The sequence below is a fragment of the Engystomops pustulosus genome, chromosome 7 (assembly GCF_040894005.1).
Source record: "Engystomops pustulosus chromosome 7, aEngPut4.maternal, whole genome shotgun sequence".
Lineage (NCBI taxonomy): Eukaryota > Metazoa > Chordata > Amphibia > Anura > Leptodactylidae > Engystomops > Engystomops pustulosus.
Genome location: NC_092417.1, coordinates 149,348,595 through 149,368,674, shown reverse-complemented (window position 1 = coordinate 149,368,674; position 20,080 = coordinate 149,348,595). Strand labels below are relative to the sequence as shown.

Here is a 20,080-nt window from a genome sequence, read left to right as displayed (position 1 = left end):
CACTATGTTATAAAAATATCTATCTATATATTATATGTATATATCTAATTGTTTATATAATTTTGTATTATACATTTCTTTTCATACCTTTTGTATAAAGAAATATCTTGGCTGTTTGATATAAAATCTATGACGTGTATTAAAAAAAAAAGTGGGATAAAGTTTGAATACTTAAAATGTGAAAATAGGAGAAAAAAACGAAAAACTTTACCACGTCTATTTAGAATACTGTAACTTTTCACAAATATGATTATTTCAGTAATAAAAAGTACAATTTTATACAGTTTTCTGGAGTTTTGTTGTCACGTTTCTCCAATTCCCCCTTCCATGTCCTAAACCACTGGTTATGTAACTAAATGCGCTTTCTCTACAATATTTGTAATAATGAACCCCTTTATTATCCAAAATGATACTTACTATCCATCAGTTTTGCAGACTAAACTACTGAAGGTGTAATTGGCTAGAACAGGCTGTCTCCCACTTAAGAAAACCCGACTTACAGACGACCCCTAGTTACAAACGGACCTCTGGATGATGGTAATTTACTGTAATTTAGTCCCAGGCTACAATGATCAGCTATAGCAGTTATCACAGGTGACTGCAATGAAGCTTATGACAACCCAACATTTTTAAAATCCAATTGTCACAGAGACCAAGAAAATTCTGACTGGGGTTACAATGATAAAATATACAGTTCCGACTTACATACAAATTAGCTTAAGAACAACCTATCTTGTACATAACCCGGGGACTACCTGTAGAAGGGGGGGCCCAAAATTGTCTGTATCTGCTTCTACTTCTACATTTTGCTGTTCTGCAATTCACTCTCATTTAGAATCAGTTTAAAGGATTTGTTCAGTCACAAAAAGTTCTCTCTCATTCAGAGTTTAACTTGCTGAACTGTGGGTGTTTCTGTGGTGAGATCCCCCCCAATGAGAAGGGGGGACGCCCATTGTACCCCAAATGAATGGTGCAGCAGGTTGGACACTGCCAATGACACTGTCAGAAGTAGCCAAGTTCTGCGCACAGCTATGTCGATCAGGACCATACAGATGCATAGATCAACAGGTGCATGTGCGACTAGCTTCTGTAGTCATTTAGGATATAACAGACCCCCCCCCCCCTTCCTCCGCCTTGTGGCTAGAGGATAACTTCTTATAACTGTACCACCCCCAATGACTGGACATTGACACCACAGTATGAGTCTGAACTGAGTTAATAATGTCCATGTCATAAGACTATGAAAGGACTGCAGAATAGTAACATTTATCTTTCAAGTTTTTCAATTTCCCTGAGGAATAACTGAGGAATTGTACAATGTAGAGTGCTCCAAAAGTGATGTTATATGAGGAATATTATACATATCAAAAGAAATGAGAGGTCCTCTGTAAATTAAATTCATGCACTGAAAGCTTAAAGGGGCTGACCACTTTACCTTTTTGGCCATGTGTGTGTACATGTGGCCAGGATATTGGGTAATCTACTAAAAGTTCTGCTCTGCTTTCTTGATATGTAAAGTGAAGCTTCCTGTCTTTTACCTCATCAGTCAGCAGGGGTGTAACTTGAGGGGGTGCAGAGCATGTGGTCGCACCCGGGTCCAAGAGGCTTAGGGGGCCCATAAGGTCTCACTTTCCCATATGAGGAGACTAGTATTATATACCATAGATTATAGTCAGGGGCCTAGTACAGAGTTTGCACTGGGCCCCTTCAAGTTACGCCCCTGTCAGCCACTCATTCCTGTCCTTAAAATGGCCACAGATGAAGGGTCATGTGATCTCTGACCATGAGCAATCGCCCTGATAGTATTCATGAATATAAGATTAAGGTCCTGGAAGGGTGATTGCTCATGAATAGTTCACATGACCCTCCAGTTGCGACCATTCCTGGCTTAAAAAAAGGAAAAGACAGGAGGCTTCACTTCACATATCAGAGAGCAGTGCAGAACTTGTAATAGATGCACAGGTGGTCCCCGACTCAAGGAAGACCCCTAGTTACAGACAGATCTCTCTGCCCACTGTGACCTCTGGTGAAGCTCTCATAAACATAAATGGAGAGATTTATCATAGGTCTCTGAGAGCAGAAATGTTTTAGTTGCCCAGTCAGAGCTCAGCTTTCATTTTCCCATAGATGTTTATAAAATTAAAGCTGAGCTGTGATTGGTTTCCATGGGCAACTAGAACAGTTTTACCTAAGAATCTTGATAATAAATCTCCCCCAAAGAACCTATCTTGTACGTAACCCTAGGACTGTCTTTATATTGGTAAACTAGACGCGCATTATAAAAACATGAGTTAACAAGGCCAACCCCTTTAAGCATTGTATTATGTAAATGTATACATCTAAAAGGAGGCAGAATCAGTGGATCAATAAGGGATTGTACTCAAAATATGGAGCAAGTAATTACAGTGGACCTGTATGCACAACTTGGGACAGTAAACCACCCACAGGTCTTTATATGCCCTATACCAGTGATGGCAAACCTTTTCAAGACATAGGGGCAGATTTATCAAGTGTCTGAAAATCTGAATATTTCCAGTTGCCCATGGCAACCAATCACAGCTCAGCTTTCATTTTACCAGTGCTCATGAATATTTTAAAGGGGAGCTGTAATTGGTTGCCATGGGCAACTAGAAATATTCTGACTTTCAGACACCTGATAAATCTGCCCCATAGTGCCCAAATTACAACTAAAACCCATTTATTTATTGCAGAGTGCCAACACAGCAATGTAAGCAGTAAATTATTGCTCTCTGTTCTACCACAAATTCAACAAAAGAAGGACCTCCATCGATAACCTGACTCTATCCGTACCTTCTCACCAGTGCCGTAACTAGAAGCTGATGGGCCCCAGTGCAACGTTTGTGCCAGGGCCCCGACTATAATGTATGGTTTATAGTAATAGTCTTCCTATATGGGAAAGTTACACCTTATGGGCCCCTAAGCCTCTTGGGCCCGGTTGCGACTGCACCCTCTGCACACTCACATTTGTCTACAGATGGGTCTGCTGAGGCTCCTGGAGCCTGAACCTATGGTGCATACCAGCACGGTGAGCTGCACAGAGGTAACAGCGCCTATCCATGGATTATACAGTTATTACAGTTCAGGCTCATTGCAGTAATGAAGCTGAGCTGTCATACCACACACAACCTGTAAGAAGACAGCTGTGTATTTCTAATCCCTTCAACCAGTCAGGATCATACAGTATATAAGCAGTGATGGCATTTCCTGTAATTCTGGAGGATGATCTCACATTGTGCTGATAAGTTTTTTTGCTCGGGATAACACGTGTCATGTTCAGGGAATGGCTGACTAACATTATGTGGCGTTACCTCATACTGCATTGTATAACAATGGTTTATCTGTTACACATAGACGGGGGCAGGTGACGATGATTACCTAGATTAGTTTTGCTTGGCTTTCTAGGTATGAGAATGTTAGGGTAGGATTCAATACATCCTCTTTTAGTGTGCGTTGGCTGCGTGTTTCTAATCAATAAGCATGCGTGCACATCATAAGAAATTATTTCAGACACATTTGCTGATTTAAATCTCACTCATGCGATCATGGCCATGGCAAATCTGCACTGCTAGAACTTTATTTGGTTTCACAAAACTATATAGAAATTATGGAAGAAGCAGAAGGGGCGGAGAATTCCCAGCTCGTGTAGTCTCTTGATTGGAGAACTTCCTTGCTGTTGCTTATTGACGTCAGGATTGAAGTCTTGTTGACATTCTTTATCTTTAATTGTTTTCGTTATGATCACGATGCCGGCGCCATCTTATAATGAAGTCTCTGTTACAATGATTTTAGGAAAATAGAACAAGCAGAAATGTCAGGATTTGATCTATCAGCAGGTTTACCTTAACAGTCCCCCCTAAATCCTGGAATTTCTCTCAGCTACTCTTAGTCTAGAAGGACCTACAGATCTGCCCATATGTGCATCGTTCTCCTCTTCACCAGTTGGATGACAGCAGACCCCTGTTGGGTGTGCCCCCATTTAGTGGACTTTCACATATGGGAATCAAATCTCTACTCTACCGTTCCCTACTCCAGGGGCTGTTTGATATGTTTCAGGGGTGGTTGATCTTAGAGGGATATCTTCATTATGCAAATTTAGGTAACTTGAGTAAGGGGTCTTTGGCTTGTCTAACTACTGATACCCATGATACTAGGCGGACTTGATGGGGGGACCACATAACACACAATAAGTGACAAGAGCAAAATCACAATCCCCAATATCACCCCCACTTACAGGAAACCCTTCCAATCCCCCAACTATAAAGTGAAGGATATAGCGTCCACTTCCGAGTTTCTCTTGGGTTCCCTGGACAGTCCTTCAATCTTTTCAAGAGCATGGGTAATCGATCCATAGGGGGCGATGTCATCCGGGATGCACATGCAACAAGTCACTCCCACCATCTTACAGACTCCTCCCTTCTCAGCAAGGGTCATGTCCAAATCCATGCGGTTCTGGGAAGCATCTCTGATATAATTCACAAGTCTCTGTTGATTACAATAAAAACCAGTTACCCAACCAACATCTTTACTCATAGCTCTCTGGGGAATAATGATCTGGGGAAGACCTGTCCATATCTGATTGTGGGCCTTGTACTCATCTGGGACCCCCCTTGGTGCTCCCACTGTATCTGTATAAACGTTGTCATCTAGGTGCTTCTTTTAGAATCCTTTGGGATTCTCTACCTTTTCTTTATGTGTCTGATCAACCTTATCCCTGGGGATCACGAGGAAGGAATACTCAAATGTTATCACCGTACACTCACCTTCCCAGCCTCTAGGCCTAACCTAACTCTCCTATCCCAACAAATCCTGTACACATCAGACACTGCTATACAGGGTTACCTGTGCTGTCAGTGTTAAAGAAGGTCATTGTCTTGTTGCACCAACCGTAGGTAAAGTCTCCTACCCTGGGGGCATCCTGGTCAGCCCTATAGATACAGTGATAGTCATGGTTGGGGTGTCCCTGAGCATACAGTCAGTCAGAAGAGACCGGCTAGCAAGAAGAATAGGTTAATCTGCAATAGAAAGCGTGGAAGCGTGCTGACTTCCCTCTAGCTTCACAGACGTGTCAGTTACAGAGGTTTATCAGAAGGTCTGACTTTCAAGCTCCCCAATCACCAGTTATAGAGACTTAGCTCACTGCGTGTCGGTTAGAGGTTTATCAGAAGGTCCCCGCTTAACGATCTCCCTTTTTCTCCTAATTCCTGTCAAATCCCCAGACACCCGTTCTTTACCCGTTCTCCTATTCTGGCGGCCTATTTTTGGCGGGCAAACATCCGTCCTTTTTCTCCTTATTCTGGCGGCCTATGTCTGGTGTGCAGACATCCGTCCTTTTTCTCCTAATTCTAACGGCCCATATGTCTGATCTTCACTGCGGCTTCGCTACACTCCTCTCTATATGAACTTCGAACGTCCTCCCCCTCCCTTTCTGTTCTGGCTCAGCAAAGCGCATACACACAGCAGCCAAGGCACTTCTCATACAGAGCTATATAACAATTCAGACCCCGATGCAGGACACCAGGTGGCTATGCATATTTACCCTCCAATCCCAGCCGTCTACAGCCACAGGTGTCACCACTCCCCGAGTCACAGGCAAGTCACAGGTTAACATATGTTATCTGAAACTTACCGTGATCGTGGGCTGATCAGACCCAGTCGGGAAGTGGTGACCCCGAGGCTGCAAATGGTGCTGGAACGAGGGGGCGTCCTGGTCATCCTGATCGCGAAATCTCAGCAGTGCCTCCAATGTTAGGGTAGGATTCAAGACATCCTCTTTTAGTGTGCGTTGGCTGCGTGTTTCTAATCAATAAGCATGTGTGCACATCATAAGAAATTAATTCAGACACATTTGCTGATTTAAATCTCACTCATGCGATCATGGCCATGGCAAATCTGCACTGCTAGAACTTTATTTGGTTTCACAAAACTATATAGAAATTATGGAAGAAGCAGAAGGGGCGGAGAATTCCCAGCTCGTGTAGTCTCTTGATTGGAGAACTACCTTGCTGTTGCTTATTGACGTCAGGATTGAAGTCTTGTTGACATTCTTTATCTTTAATTGTTTTCGTTATGATCACGATGCCGGCGCCATCTTATAATGAAGTCTCTGTTACAATGATTTTAGGAAAATAGAACAAGTAGAAATGACAGGATTTGATCTATCAGCAGGTTTACCTTAACAAGAAGAGTCTCATGTCTCAGAAATAATATATAGAATCAGACAGTAGGAATTAATATTGTAAAGCCTCGTGTACACAGCCGCATGCATTTTGATGGATCGCTGGCAGATGGTGAAGGGGAGGCCCGTGATGTTAGTGGCAGGCCAGGGACCACACTTAACGGTAATCTTTGCCAAACTTACAGGCACAAATTTATCAAAACTAGTGCAACCAGCACTGACTCCGACTAAACACTAAAATGCCCCATTAGGTGCACATAGTTTTTTTTCTTGCCGTGACACAATACTGGCACAGACATTTTATAAATACATGTGCAAGCAGTTTGCACATTCTTTTCAGTGCAAAGTCGGACAGAAAACTGGCACCAAACACTTTAATAAAAGGGGACCACAGTTCACACATCAGGCAGTTAATGGTCTTTCCTGCAGGCACGCACAATGTGGTGGTGTGGTTGGCTGTGGCGATGATTCAGTTGTATAGTAATTTAGGGTGCGTTTCGTTTAAATACACATTGCAACAGCTGAAGAGAGATTTGCCTAATTAAACAGCTGTTAACACTTGCGTTTACAAAACAAACGCATTTGTAAATACAAGTGTTAACAGCTGTTTAACTAGGCAAATCTCTCTTAACACCTTAGTGCTCTGCGCCGTAGCTGTACTGCGCTGAGTCCCGCGATTAGCGCTCAGCGCAGTACAGCTACGGCGCAGAGACAATGCCGATTCAGCGCAGTATAGCAGCCGAACCGGCATCGTTAGCCGCGGGATTTCAGCGGTAATCTACCGCTGACATCCCCGGCTAACACCCGCGGTCGGAGTGGGCTCCGATCGCGGGTGTTTAACCCGTTAAATGCCGCGGTCAACGCGACTGCGGCATTTAACATGCCTTCTGGGGGTCTTTACCCCACGATCGGCCCCCCCGCACCGTTTTCGGGGGGCCGATCGCTGTTTTGGCTCCTCTGGGGTCCGATCGGGACCCCAGAGAAGCCTGGAGGGTTTACCTTTAAGATGGCGTCTGTGACGTCATCTTAAAGGCAAAGTGTCAGCCTATGCATCTGCATAGGCTGGCACTGATAATACCCTGCAATACATTAGTATTGCAGAGTATTATCAAGAACAAGCAATCAGATGATTGCTTGTTCATATCCCATGGTGGATCATGTAAAAAATTTACAAAATAATGTTTTTCAATAAAAAATTACTTTATAAATCACTAAAAATGCCCATAAGCCCCAAAACATATAAAGAGACATATAACGCTCAAAAAAGTCTAAATCATAACACAAACCCCACATATATAGTATCACCGCGTCCGTAACAATCCATAGAATAAAACTAAATAACTATTGAACCCATATGATGAACGCCGTAAAAAAAAAAACGCCAAAAACCCGCCAAAAATTATGATTTTTACCTATTATATCCCACTAAAAATGCAATAAAAAGTGATCAACAAAACATATGTACTCCAGAATGATATTGTTGCAAAGAACAACATGTCCCGCAAAAAACAAGCCATCAACCAGCTCTGTAGCCAAAAACGTAACAATGTTATGCCACTTGGAAGACAGCGATGCAAAAATGATAGATTTTTCCCCACATTAGGGTTTTATTTGGCAAATTTAGTAAAACATAAGAAAAAATATTCATGTCTGGTATCCCCGTAATCATATCGACCCATAGAATAATGATAACAGGGTTATTAGGATATACAGTGAACACGAAAAAAAAAAAAAAGTAAAAAAATCCAGTACAGAATTGATGCTTTTCTACTCATGACCTCAAAAAAAGTTCCAAAATTTTCAACAATAGGTGATACCAACCCCAAAATGGTAACACTGGAAAAAGCATCTCGTCCCGCAAAAAAAATGCCGTCACATGGCCCAAATAACGGAAAAGCGAAAATTTTATAGCCTTCAAAAGGGGGCAACCAGAAAACTAAAATCCTGGCAGCTGCAGGGTACTCCTTCCCTTCTGCGCCTCGCTGTGCCCCCATAACACAAGTAACGGCCACGTGTGGGGGGTCGCTGCACTCAGGAGAAATTGTAGAACAAATTTTATGGTGAGTTTTCTCTTTTTATCTTTTGGAAATGTGTACATTTTAGGGCTAAATGAACGTATAACCGACAAAATTTGACCATTCTAAATTTCACCGCCATTTTGATTCAATTACTATGAAGATCTCAAGGGGTTAACAATCTTTGTAAATGCTGTTTCTGATAGTTTGAGGGGTGCAGATTTGAAAATGGGTTGGTTATATAGGGGGTTTTGTTGCTAAATATGTAAAATTTGATTTCAAACAGTATTTATCCCCAAAATAGTCAATTCCGAAAATACGGAAAATCGCTATTCGATTTGTAGGCCGCATGACGTCAAAATAAATTATCCAAACATTTCAAAAATTATGAAAATGTAAAGTAGACAAATGGGAAATGTTATTCTGCAAGTTATTTAGGTGGTAAATCGATCTGCCTGAAAACGCGGTGATTTAGAATTTCGAAAATGGCAAATTTTTCTAAAAATTCATCATTTTTTTTCTTTTTTTTTGTAAATAAACGCAAAACTTATCAGCCAAAATTTACCACTAAAATGAAGTACAACATGTGGGGAAAAAACAATCTCAGAATCGCTTTGATAAGTAACAGTGTTTAAAAGTTATTACCACAGGAAGAGACACTGGTCAAATTTCAAAAAAAAGTTGCGAGCCTTAACCTGCAAACAGGCTGCGTCCTTAAGGGGTTAAGCTGTTGCAACGCAGTTTTAAACACATGCGTTAAATGCGACGTGTGACTGCACCCTAAGGAGCGGCCGCAGCCTTGATCCAGTGCTCAGAAGGCTGTAATACAAGCCAGGTTGGCTCTGCTGCCTGGACAGCAAGTGGAGCTCACAAGACAGAAGCAAAAAGACCCAGCAATCCAATCGGAAAAAGAATTTATAGACTCTCTGTTCTCAGGATTTTCAGGACACCAACCAATCATGGGCTGGGATTCTAAAGGAAAGTTATGTTTGAAAGATAAACTTTTAGGTAACTCCTCAGATGTAAACACTTCTTTTGGGCATTAATGGCAGCAAAGGATCATCATTGGATAGCTACAGTATAAATTAGACCTTGGGGAAAATCACAGCATTGAAGGTGATGTTGGCTTAAAAATGTTGAATTGAGTGATGACCCGTCTTGCAGGACATTACAAAAACAAGTTATCACGTTTTTACCTATACAGAGTATACATGGTAATATTCTCATTGATGGGACCACCAATCTTTCACCCTCTTCTCTACTAATGAAGTATAAGGTCATGCTGGTACAATGCCAATCCATTCGCTTCTAAAGCACCATCGGCAATTGCAGAGTACAGTTTTTGACTGTTGTCCAAAAAAAAACTGTATGGAGTGTAACCTGTTGCTGTACTCATATGCAAAAATAGGAATCTATTTTCAGAACAAGTGGAAGACCCAGTGGTCAGACCACCATCAATTAGAAAGTTATCACTTTTCATCAATCAGGCATAGCAACAAACTTATGCTCAGCAATTATCTTTGCAGTACCAAAACACGGAGACGGCTGGATTTTGGAGACTGACCACCGTGCAGAGGACAGGAATACGCATGTGATGCAAAGAGTCCACCATCCGTTTTTCATTGTTCCTCATAAACTAAAGTCTGAGTGATCCATGAAAAACGGTTCTGACGGGTTGCATGGCCCTAAGCATTGATTGATTAAAAGGTATTACATTGAGTGCAATCCTGAGTCTATTAACCCCTTAACGACCAGGCCCTTTTTCGTTTTTGCGTTTTCATTTTTCACTCCCCACCTTCAGAAATCTATAACTTTTTTATTTTTCCATGTAAAGAGCTCTGTATGGGCTTGTTTTCTGTGTAACAAATTGCACTTCATAGTGACAGTATTTATTATTCCATGCCATGTACTGGGAAAAAAAAATTCTGAATGCAGTGAAAATGAAAAAACGCATTTGCGCCGTATTCTTTCACCGAGCACCCCAAATGCCATGTCTACTTTATTCTTTGGGTCAGTACAATCACGGAGATACAATATTTGTATAGGTTTTATAATGTTTTCATACATTTACAAAGATTAAAACGCTAATAATGGCGCTAATAACTTTTTCATACTTTGGTGTATGGAGCTGTGGGAGGTGTCATTTACTGCGACTTTTGATGTCGTTTTCAATGCTACAATTTTGAGGACTGTACGGTCTTTTGATCACTTTTTATTGAATTTCTTGTATTTTGCAAAATGGCAAAAATGTGGCATTTTCGAATTTGAGCGCTATTTTCCATTACAGGGTTAAACGCTGGGAAAAAAAACGTTAATTATTTTTTTCATAGATCGGGCATTTTGGGACACGGCCATACATAACAGGTTTATGATTTTCACTGTTTATTTATATCAGTTCTAGGGAAAGGGGGGCAGTATATGGGAATTTGCACATCATCTACAGTGTGCAAATCTCACATTGTAATAGATAGCATAAAACTTCACAGCTTCTGGTCTTTGTGTGACACGAGGCTGTCATGGCAACGGATTGATGCCCCCCGATGATGTCACGGGGATCGATGATCCGAGCCAAGATGGCGGAGCCATCACGCCTCTGCTACTGGACGTACAGGAATGCCAAAATGCGGTAAGGGGTTGAAAGAAAAAAACAAAACTATAAGGCCGTTTGTAAATGCCTAACCATATGGTGTCAGTATGATTGCAGAGGTTTTTTTTTGCACGTTGTGCGGCCAGATCAGGAGCCCCCATATGGCTGTGTGAATGGGGCCTAAGGCCGCATTCACACGGCCGTATGGGTGACGTATGTGCAGCCGCAAGCTTGCGTTCCTATTAGACGGTAATGGCTGCAGCAACGATACGCTACCACAAACGTGCGGCACCGTACACAGGAAAAGATAGGACATGTCCCATCTTTCCCTGTGTTATGGCCGTACCTAATGCATTGCAATGGAGAAGGGAGGGGTCGTCGTCGGAGACGTATGCCCGCCCCGGCCGTCGCCATGCTGGCATATGTCAGTGTTAATGAAGCCTAACTCAGACTGTACAGGGGTAATGCTCACCCAGAATGGTGACATATGCAGGGACCCATTTAAAGAAGACTACCGTATTTTTCGGACTATAAGGCGCACCATCAATAAATGCCTGCTAAAATGTCTAGGTTCATATATAAGGCGCAACAGAGTATAAGGCGCACCTGATTATAAGGATGAATGACCAGCAGGTGGCAGACCTGTGCACAGTTCAAGGCAGCTGTTGTGTGTAAGTACGGTTCATATATAAGGTGCACTGGATTATAAGGCGCACCTTTGATTTCTGAGAAAATAAAAGGATTTTTTGTGCGCCTTAGTCGGAAAAATATGGTAATATCATAATGCATCAGGTATCCACAGGTTGGATTAAAATGGAATGAATGTGGCCATATGCTACCCATTTGGAAACGGTATGGGTAGAATATGCTTGTTTTCATACATTCATGTAAAAAAGGTCTTTGTATAGTGGTGTGCCAAATAGATCCTTAGTATAGGTCATTAGTAGTACAAGTGCCCCATAAAAACCCTTTATTGTTTATGAACAGGGTAAAATCTGTTCACATTGTCCCTATAAATTACCATTTCTCTGCATTATTCTACAACATCCATAGAGTTTCTGTAAGAACAGCGCCATCTGCTGGTTAAATAACTAAAATCATGACCAGATAAAAAATACTTGTACATAAAAGTTACATTTGCGGATACTGAACAATCATAAAATTATTTTCTCTGTCTACTGACCGCATCAAACGTTGTCCTCTTATGCACCCAACTTATGGATTCAATCATAACGTTAAAAAGACACCACGACAAATATTCCACAATTAGGTTTATTAGATAAAGATCACAAGATACAAACTATAGACACGTTTAGTATAGGACCCGCACAATACATATATTATCATTCACGATCAACACAATACAGACGCAATTGCGTATCTACATTACACCTGCATCCTCAGCCGCCCACATAAGACACACAGCCGGGACCTGTGGCCACAAATCCTTCTGCGTATATCTTGGATGTGGCAGATGAAAGATGTTCAGTTCATTATAGATTTCTTTGATTTGTCCATTGTGGGGGTCACTGAGGAGATCTGACTGTAATATAATATATAGCATGCAGCGTGCACCATGATGCAGTATTGACCAGTGTCGGGGTGATTCCAAGAGGCTGGTTAGCCGCTGTCACACGCACAGTGGCATTTATGTAGGAGCGCAATGTGCGTTAGTCAGTGGCTCACCTGCATCTGGAGACGTGGTTCGGCTGATGCATTCCCGTGTCAAGGAGGACTTGAGGTTTGGAACTGCTCACTACCATTGTCACACCAAGATACCTGTGTAAACAGAGAACATATGTTAGAATATGCTAATATGCTAATAAAAACTATACAGGCAGTCCCCTACTTAAGGACACCCGACTTACAGACAACCAATATTTACAGACAGACCCCTCTGACCTCTGGTGAAGACCCATGATGAAACCACAGTGTGCCAGGCACAGTGAGAGGTAGGTATCAGTTTGGTCTTATTATGCAAAGTGACGGCTAAATATTCTCAAGTTACCAGCCCGAAACTACAACCACAGAACTAAACTCTTATTTTAAGTCCAGTGCAGTAAATCCCATACAGCACACGGTGCGATTTTGTCTATCCAAATATGCTTACGGGCAATGGGTTTAGAGGTCAAGTTGCGGAGGAGTCTTACGCCATGTGATGTGCAAATGTTCATAAGTTTACACAAATTGCTTTTTATTGAGCAATGCAAAGGAAATCTGTCCATTTGGTGTACTTCTTCTCTCCCGCGGATTATCCACCAGAGTTGGGACACACGTGAGGCAGACTTGCAGTGTGTAATCCAACGCTAAAGTTCCACTGCCCAATCCTAATCTCCTACAGAAGTAGGATTGAGAGTAGCCAATGCAATTTAAGCCCATTGCCTGCAAGAGAGTTTGCTCCGTCAAACTCGCTATGTGCACACATTAGATTTACTGGACCGAACCTATAATTACTCAACATATTAGTTCACGTCAGTGATCATGGGTTCGGTCCAGTAAATCCTGCAAGTGCACAGAGCATGGTTGTCAGGACAATCTTGCTCTTGGGCAATAGGTTTTAGACTGCTGGTCCTAGTTTATGAATCCAGAAGATTATATCATGGGATAGGGGACAGAAAACTGGTGTAGATGCCCTGAAACAATTGCGATTACTTGCGAAACACCAGTAATTGCATGTGGGCATGGAGGGGGCGGCCAGCAGCAGATTGGGTCACCATGTGGCAGTAACTGTGTACCATCTACTATGGCAGTGATGGCAAACCTTTTAGGGGCTGAGTGCCCAAAAATCAACCCAAAACCCCCCTTATTTATCACGAGGTGCCAACCAAAAATGAAAGCAGTAACTTATTGCTCCAAGTTCTTCAACAACTTTCAATCAGATTGGCCTCCTGAGGACAAAAACACAGTAGAAAGATGTAAAATTTGCATCATTTTAGCTTCTTTCCAGGGTCCCTCTGTACACAGAGCATCGTGGGGCTAGCAGGAGGTCCTCCAAAGATAATTCGGTTTCGGTCTACTCATTCTCCCTCTTCCTACAGTCCCAAGTAGCGAAGTAAGTCAAAATATGACTGAAATCTGCATATTTTAAGTTGCTTGGAACTGCAGAAAGATTCTTTGAGTCCTGTCTGGTGTGCTGGGGCGATGGCCTGGGTGCCCACAGAAAGGGCTCCAAGTGCTGCCTCTGGCACTCGTGCCATAGGTTCGCCACCACTGTACTATGGTTTTAGCACAATACTACGCCAACTGGCAGCTTGGCGCAGTTTTGGCCACCGACAGAAAACCTCAGGTATTTGGCCTCCCGCCGGATACCTCAGGAGACCTAAGATTCTTGATGTATCTGGTGGTGCCACATGGGCGGATGTTCTATCATCAATCTAATAAATATGATAAATTTCCCCCCTTTGGCCTCATGCACACAAACATATGGGGGCCTGTGAGGTCTACAGCACCCAGTCATGGTGTGGTCAGCTCACATGTCTCACCACACCGGACTGGCGCTCGGCTTTCTATGGACAGGAGAGGGGTAAGGAGCGCTCCCCTCTCCTCTACCCAGCTGTATGCTCGCCCGGGCTATGGCCCAGGATAGCCTATGTTACCTTTGACAATTTCCACTGAATTTCCCTTACCTTAGGCTAGCTGCACAAGCAGCAGGGCAGGATCTCAATCTCAAGCTTTGCATTGTAGAAATGCCATCTACTACACTAGTAATGTATAAGATTACCTGCACACCAATGGAAGCGCATGTCATAGGCGTGTGAGGTCCACTCAAGCTCCAATGTCAATAGATAAGGATTTTTCAAGCCACAAACAAGGGCAGGAATAGGACCTGCTCCATAATTTGAAGCTCAGGAAGACACCTCATACACGGCCTTGTGCGGGAGATCACCGAAATACATGAGGCGTCGGGCTAGCTGTGAAAACCATGGCTAGCACATTGGCTCTAAACAACGTTAGCGGCCACGCGCTACAATTTTCCTGACAGAAAATCTAAGTGCAGGTGGGTTTAGGTTGTTTCTCCCTGGTGTAAATACAGGATATGGTTATACATAGAGAAGTACAGATATTCTTGGTCTATTACATGGCTGCATCACTATTCACAGGAGAAAATACTATCGGCAACTCTCCAGTCTGCCAAAAAAGTACAGTGAAGGGTCACTACATAAACATACGGGCAGCAGATTAACGAGTAAATGTCCAGAGAATGTAGTCACAAGGTGAAAGTTTACCATGTGACCTTAAGTGAGCAGGATTCCAGGATGGGAGCGAGTATCCACTGCACTGCAGCAGTACTCAGGAATAAGTGTCCTATGGCTATGCCCGGGAGACAATCCTTCCAGGACTATCACATCTATAATAATATGTGCACAGAGGAACATTGGGGTATGAAAGGTGCAGATTTCCATTGAGAAATCTGTGGCATTTATAAAGGTTGTACAGACACCAGAACAATTCCTAAAGAGGCCATCAGATATAGGGCAGGTTCAAATAGAATTACAGATTTTGAGGCAAATTGGTTGTGGAGAATAAAATGCAACACTGTATTTTGCACCAATAAGGTGGGTGGCCGCATGTGGGAAAGCCCCCAATGTATGAAGCTAATGATTTGTCACACCACTCTTGTACGTAGTATGACGCCATAAAGAGATGTCCTTAATAGGGATTTTCGGGATTAAAATATTTATCAATTCAGGATAGGTCATTCTAGATTGGTGGTGTTCCAACACTCAGCACTCCCATCAGCTATTTTAAGCACCAAATCCGCTTCTCACGTCTATGACGTCACATCCACCGGTCATATGGCCTTGTTGCGGATCATTCACAATTACGTGAATGGGACCCAACTGTTACATAACATATGGCGCTGTCCTCAGTGGCCATGATGTGGCATTGCTCATCTAAATGTTGTTGTCTCTTTGAACAGCTGATCAGTGGAGTGTTATCTGGGTATACAAACTAACTGAGAGCCGGGCTACTTAACTCCTCCGGCGCTGCTGATGTCCCGCGCCGCGGTCCATCTGATCCGTGCCCGTTTGGTTACAGGGGCACAGAAGCCGCGCACAGGGAACTTCCGGTCCGGTATGTGGCCGGCTCCTCCCATCCGTCCCCATCTCCCAGCCCGGCCCAAGTGAATTTTTATACCCAGATAACCCCTTTAAACCTCACCTATCAGATACTGATGACCTACCCTAAAGTTGTGTTTACGAAATTGCATTTAGAAACACAATTCCACATCAGTGTGGATCTAATTTTTAACTCTAAATTGATCTGAGACCCTGGAGAAACTCCGCCCCAAAGCGCTTGAATTCCATTTCTAAGTGCAAATCAAATGCAGCATCAAAACCTAGCCATCAGATGTCTAAGTACTGGAAAATCCCTTTCAGTGTGTTATCTAAACATAAAATAAAGTCCCCCTAAACATAACAGAAAAGTTGGCCAAACCTGCCCGTTTTTGGCGGGATCGACAACTGTCTATTATGTATGGAGACCTCCGCCATCCGGTTGTTCAGAGAAGGAAGTCATGAACATGTCAAATATCCATCACTATTCCCAATTCAAGAACAACAGGGAGGAGCAACTCCTGAACGCATTTAGACCTAAATGCATTCAGAAATAAGAAACAAGCCCCCGATTTGTGCCGCATGCAAGCCGGCGCCGATGCGACACAAACCAATCGTGAGCGCCAAAAACCCTGGGCAATTCAGGGCAAAATGGAAAAAAAATTGAGAAACCCCACGAAAATGCTGCGTTCGGACCCTTAGTATAAGTGCCCCAACGTGTATGGTCACCCAAGTGAAACATGTTATATAATCCTCATCTTGCATGTCAGAACTGTAGGAGGACCCTTACATATCTTCTATATTTAGTCACACCCGCCCGCACCCATGGCAAACAATACATTTTATTGGTTGTGACACATTATTTGCTGTGAATAGCCGACTCTATGGCTCGCCCGCTGGGAAATGGATAGAAATGAGGCAATTTTATGGCACATGCAGTAAAGTAAATTTTTCTCAATTTACCCAGAGACTTCTAACCAATCAGACTGGTTTGACAGATGATCTAGGCCTGGGATGGCAAGATATTTAAACCAATTATCTTCTGCTACCATCACAATAATCATAAAGTAAAACGTAGGCAGTATCACGAGTCTTTCAGTTGCCGTTTCTATCCCACAGTCCTGGCTAACAAATCACTCACATCTCATCAATTTTCTGGAGACAGATTTCAAACATTAGTGCAAAATCTGTCGAGCACCATGTCCACCCATACCAGCGGGATTTTGAGCTAAATCTGAGGCGTTACCTCAATAAATGTGCCATCGTTGGCCATGGAAGAGGGGGATGGATTAAAGGTGTTTGCAGCAGTTGTAAAGTGAGGAAACACCTTTGGATTGTATAGTCACACAGGAGTTTTTGTGCCTTAACTGCAAAATGAACAAGTCTTGTTTGAATCCCAGGATACGTCCACACGTTCAGTTCTTCAGATGCAGTTTTCGATGTCCAAACCAGGAGGAGAAGCAGCACTTCTTAATGACTCACACCTGATTTTGGCTTCAAAAACTGCATCCGAAAAACTAAACGCGTTGCTGCACCCTGTGGGCACTTTCACACGATGCGTCGCATTTTGAGGCGTTTTTGACGCATTCCAAAGGCTTCAGCCTTGATGCAGTAGAAAAGCAATGTAACCTCAGCATGTGATCAAGGCTGAAGCCTTTGTAATACGTAAAAAAAAAAAACACATCAAAAAACGTGAATGAGCCCTCGCTGTAACGTGTCAAGAAAACGTGACGGGAAAGCACAATTTTAAATGTTATTCTGTTTCAGAAGAAAGTGGTCAAATCTTTCTAATTACAAACCAGAGAATTTTGAAAGTTATGTCGCCCACATCTCATCGCTATTGAGCAGTGCGATAAGTACTGCGTTTGTAGTGACACTGGCAGCTCTATGGAAAATATATGGATTTTTCCACGCTAGGTTTCTTCTTTTGTAATTAAAGCCTGTAATCAGGAACGGGCATGTTTTGCACAAGAGTTTGGGTCAAAACGTTTTTTTGACTGGAAGAGTGTGAAAATCCTTAAAACTCCATGGAATTGACGGAGATTGGCGAGTGCCATGCTCGGCAATCTCCATCAGCTCCATAGAGATTAATGGAGTAGAACGGTCATGCGCAGCCGTCTGCTCCATTCGGGTGGTGGCACACGTGTAGTTTTGTCTGTGTTTGGCCCGGGGCCCGATCGCATCAGCGTTTCTATGGGAACGCCTGCAATAGGGAACGAGCCGCCGGTGTTTTGCATTAACTTAACGCAAAACACCGGCGACTCGTTCCCGACCGCAGGCGTTACCATAGAAACGCAGATGCGATCGGGCCGCGGCCCACCCCGGTGGGTGCCCCTTTGTCTACGTTTGCGTTTTCAAACGCAGACAAAGCGGTGTGTGTGGCACCAGCCTTAGTTTTCTGTCAGATTTTCGGTCAGTGTGTCAGTTTACTGATAAAAGTGGTCTATGTTTTCCAACGCTTGCGCTCGTATTATGTCAACTGCGTTTACAATGCGTCCAAAAAGTAGAGAATGCTGCATGTTTTACATGCATTAAAAAAATTACAAGTCTGAAAAAGGTCATTTTATGTAATGGCCCAGTCTTAAATGCAGAACACGCATGTAAAAAAAAAACACTAATATGAAAGGGCCCTAAGTGGTCTAGTCAGACAGAAACCATCCCTTCTATGGACAGCTATAGGGATAAGTGTTACATAAGCGTCAGTATGAAGCGTAACATTACCCTGTACATTAACGACATTTATCAGGTCTGGACTCCTCAAATAGTCAGTGACATGGAGCAGGGCTGTATGTGTGTATATATAGCTATCCCACGTACTGACATCTGCAGACGCTTTCATTCTACAGATTGGGAAACGCCTACATTCCTGTGCAGGGGGCTTGACACATCCGCCAGACAAGCTATACATACATTATGGACGTCATAGGACTCTTCTCCAACCTATATACATAATATGGAAGCAACAATCAGAAACACCATTGTCATTTAATCATGTATGATTATACCTCTATGCCAAAAATTGTATTTAATAGTGGTCTGGTGTCAGTATATTAAATATCTGGGGGGGGGGGGGGGGAAGTCTTTTGGATTTGTTTGTGCTGTGTATTTGTACTTTAGTCACTTTACATTACTGTGACTATTGCCCATTTGATGTTCTTTGGTTCCGGGTTTCTATTAAGACGGTGAACTGTATTGTCTTTTTAACCCTTTGCACTTGACACAAAGCAATTCACTGTAAAGCTATGAGATTAGGGGAAAAAAATCCAGAGCTGCAAAAGTGGGAAATTCATAGCAATCTTTCCATAGCAGATTTTACCCATCGCATTGCAATGGATGACATCCCACAGCACAAATCACTGCAGCGCGGATTTTAAAATCCATACCTATGTGAAACGTGTGGATAGTTTTTATTTCTCTCGCCCACTTTGCTGCAGCTTTTTTTTTTTTTTTTTTTTATCTAGGAAAAATCTGCAGAACAAATGACCTGTGTGTATGTATTCTTGGAAAGCAAATACATATATATAGTATTTTATGATCGTCATGGCATCTATAAATCAGATTTGCACACCCATATACACACACACATTAAACATAACCATTGATATATTTAAAATACATCACATATAGCATACAGGTGACATGAACACACAACACTTAACCTACTGACACAAATGCTAGAATTCTATTCCTGATGACAATTTTGTAGACCCTCACCAGTAAAGGGATAATGCAGAGAGTTCAGATACAGACATAGAGATATGGAGGCAAGCTATGAATTACACATCAGCCCTACTCACCAGAGTCCACCTGTATTCTCCAGCACTGCATGCATTTCCATCAGCTCACAGGTCCATTCACACTATAACATTAGAATTAAAGCTAAAACTTTCCTAGCCCGGGATGCATCAAACAGACTGTAAGTTACAGCTGGACCAGCCCTGCCCACACCACCTGCCACCCGCAACAGCTTCATCCGCCCTTCTCATCCATCCAATCACATTTTAGCTTTGGACTAATTCCCCCCGCCCACCACTAAAGATAAACCAATGAGAATGGAAATGGGCGTGGCACATTGCCTCGCTCTCCTCCCTGCTTGCTAGATGGGGTGCGGTGCGTTCGATTCTGCACGTCTTACATTAAGGACTGTACCACTTGACACCCCACCCAGGGGTGGAACCTGATTACTCTCGATATACCTTGATGTAAGAATACTTCACATAGGAAG

General features: G+C 42.8%; 1 long non-coding RNA gene across 2 annotated transcripts; it reads right to left on the bottom strand.

Moving 5' to 3' along the window:
- Positions 1 to 3,815: 3,815 nt before the first annotated feature.
- Positions 3,816 to 19,815, bottom strand: LOC140068988 (uncharacterized). 2 transcript variants are annotated; one of them, XR_011848670.1, is made up of 3 exons: positions 19,653 to 19,815; positions 12,485 to 12,577; positions 3,816 to 4,503 (listed from the first exon to the last, which is right to left on the bottom strand). It is a non-coding gene; the product is annotated as an uncharacterized lncRNA (long non-coding RNA). The 2 variants fall into 2 exon arrangements; XR_011848669.1 differs by lacking the exon at positions 3,816 to 4,503 and having other exon boundaries at positions 12,057 to 12,577.
- Positions 19,816 to 20,080: the final 265 nt, after the last annotated feature.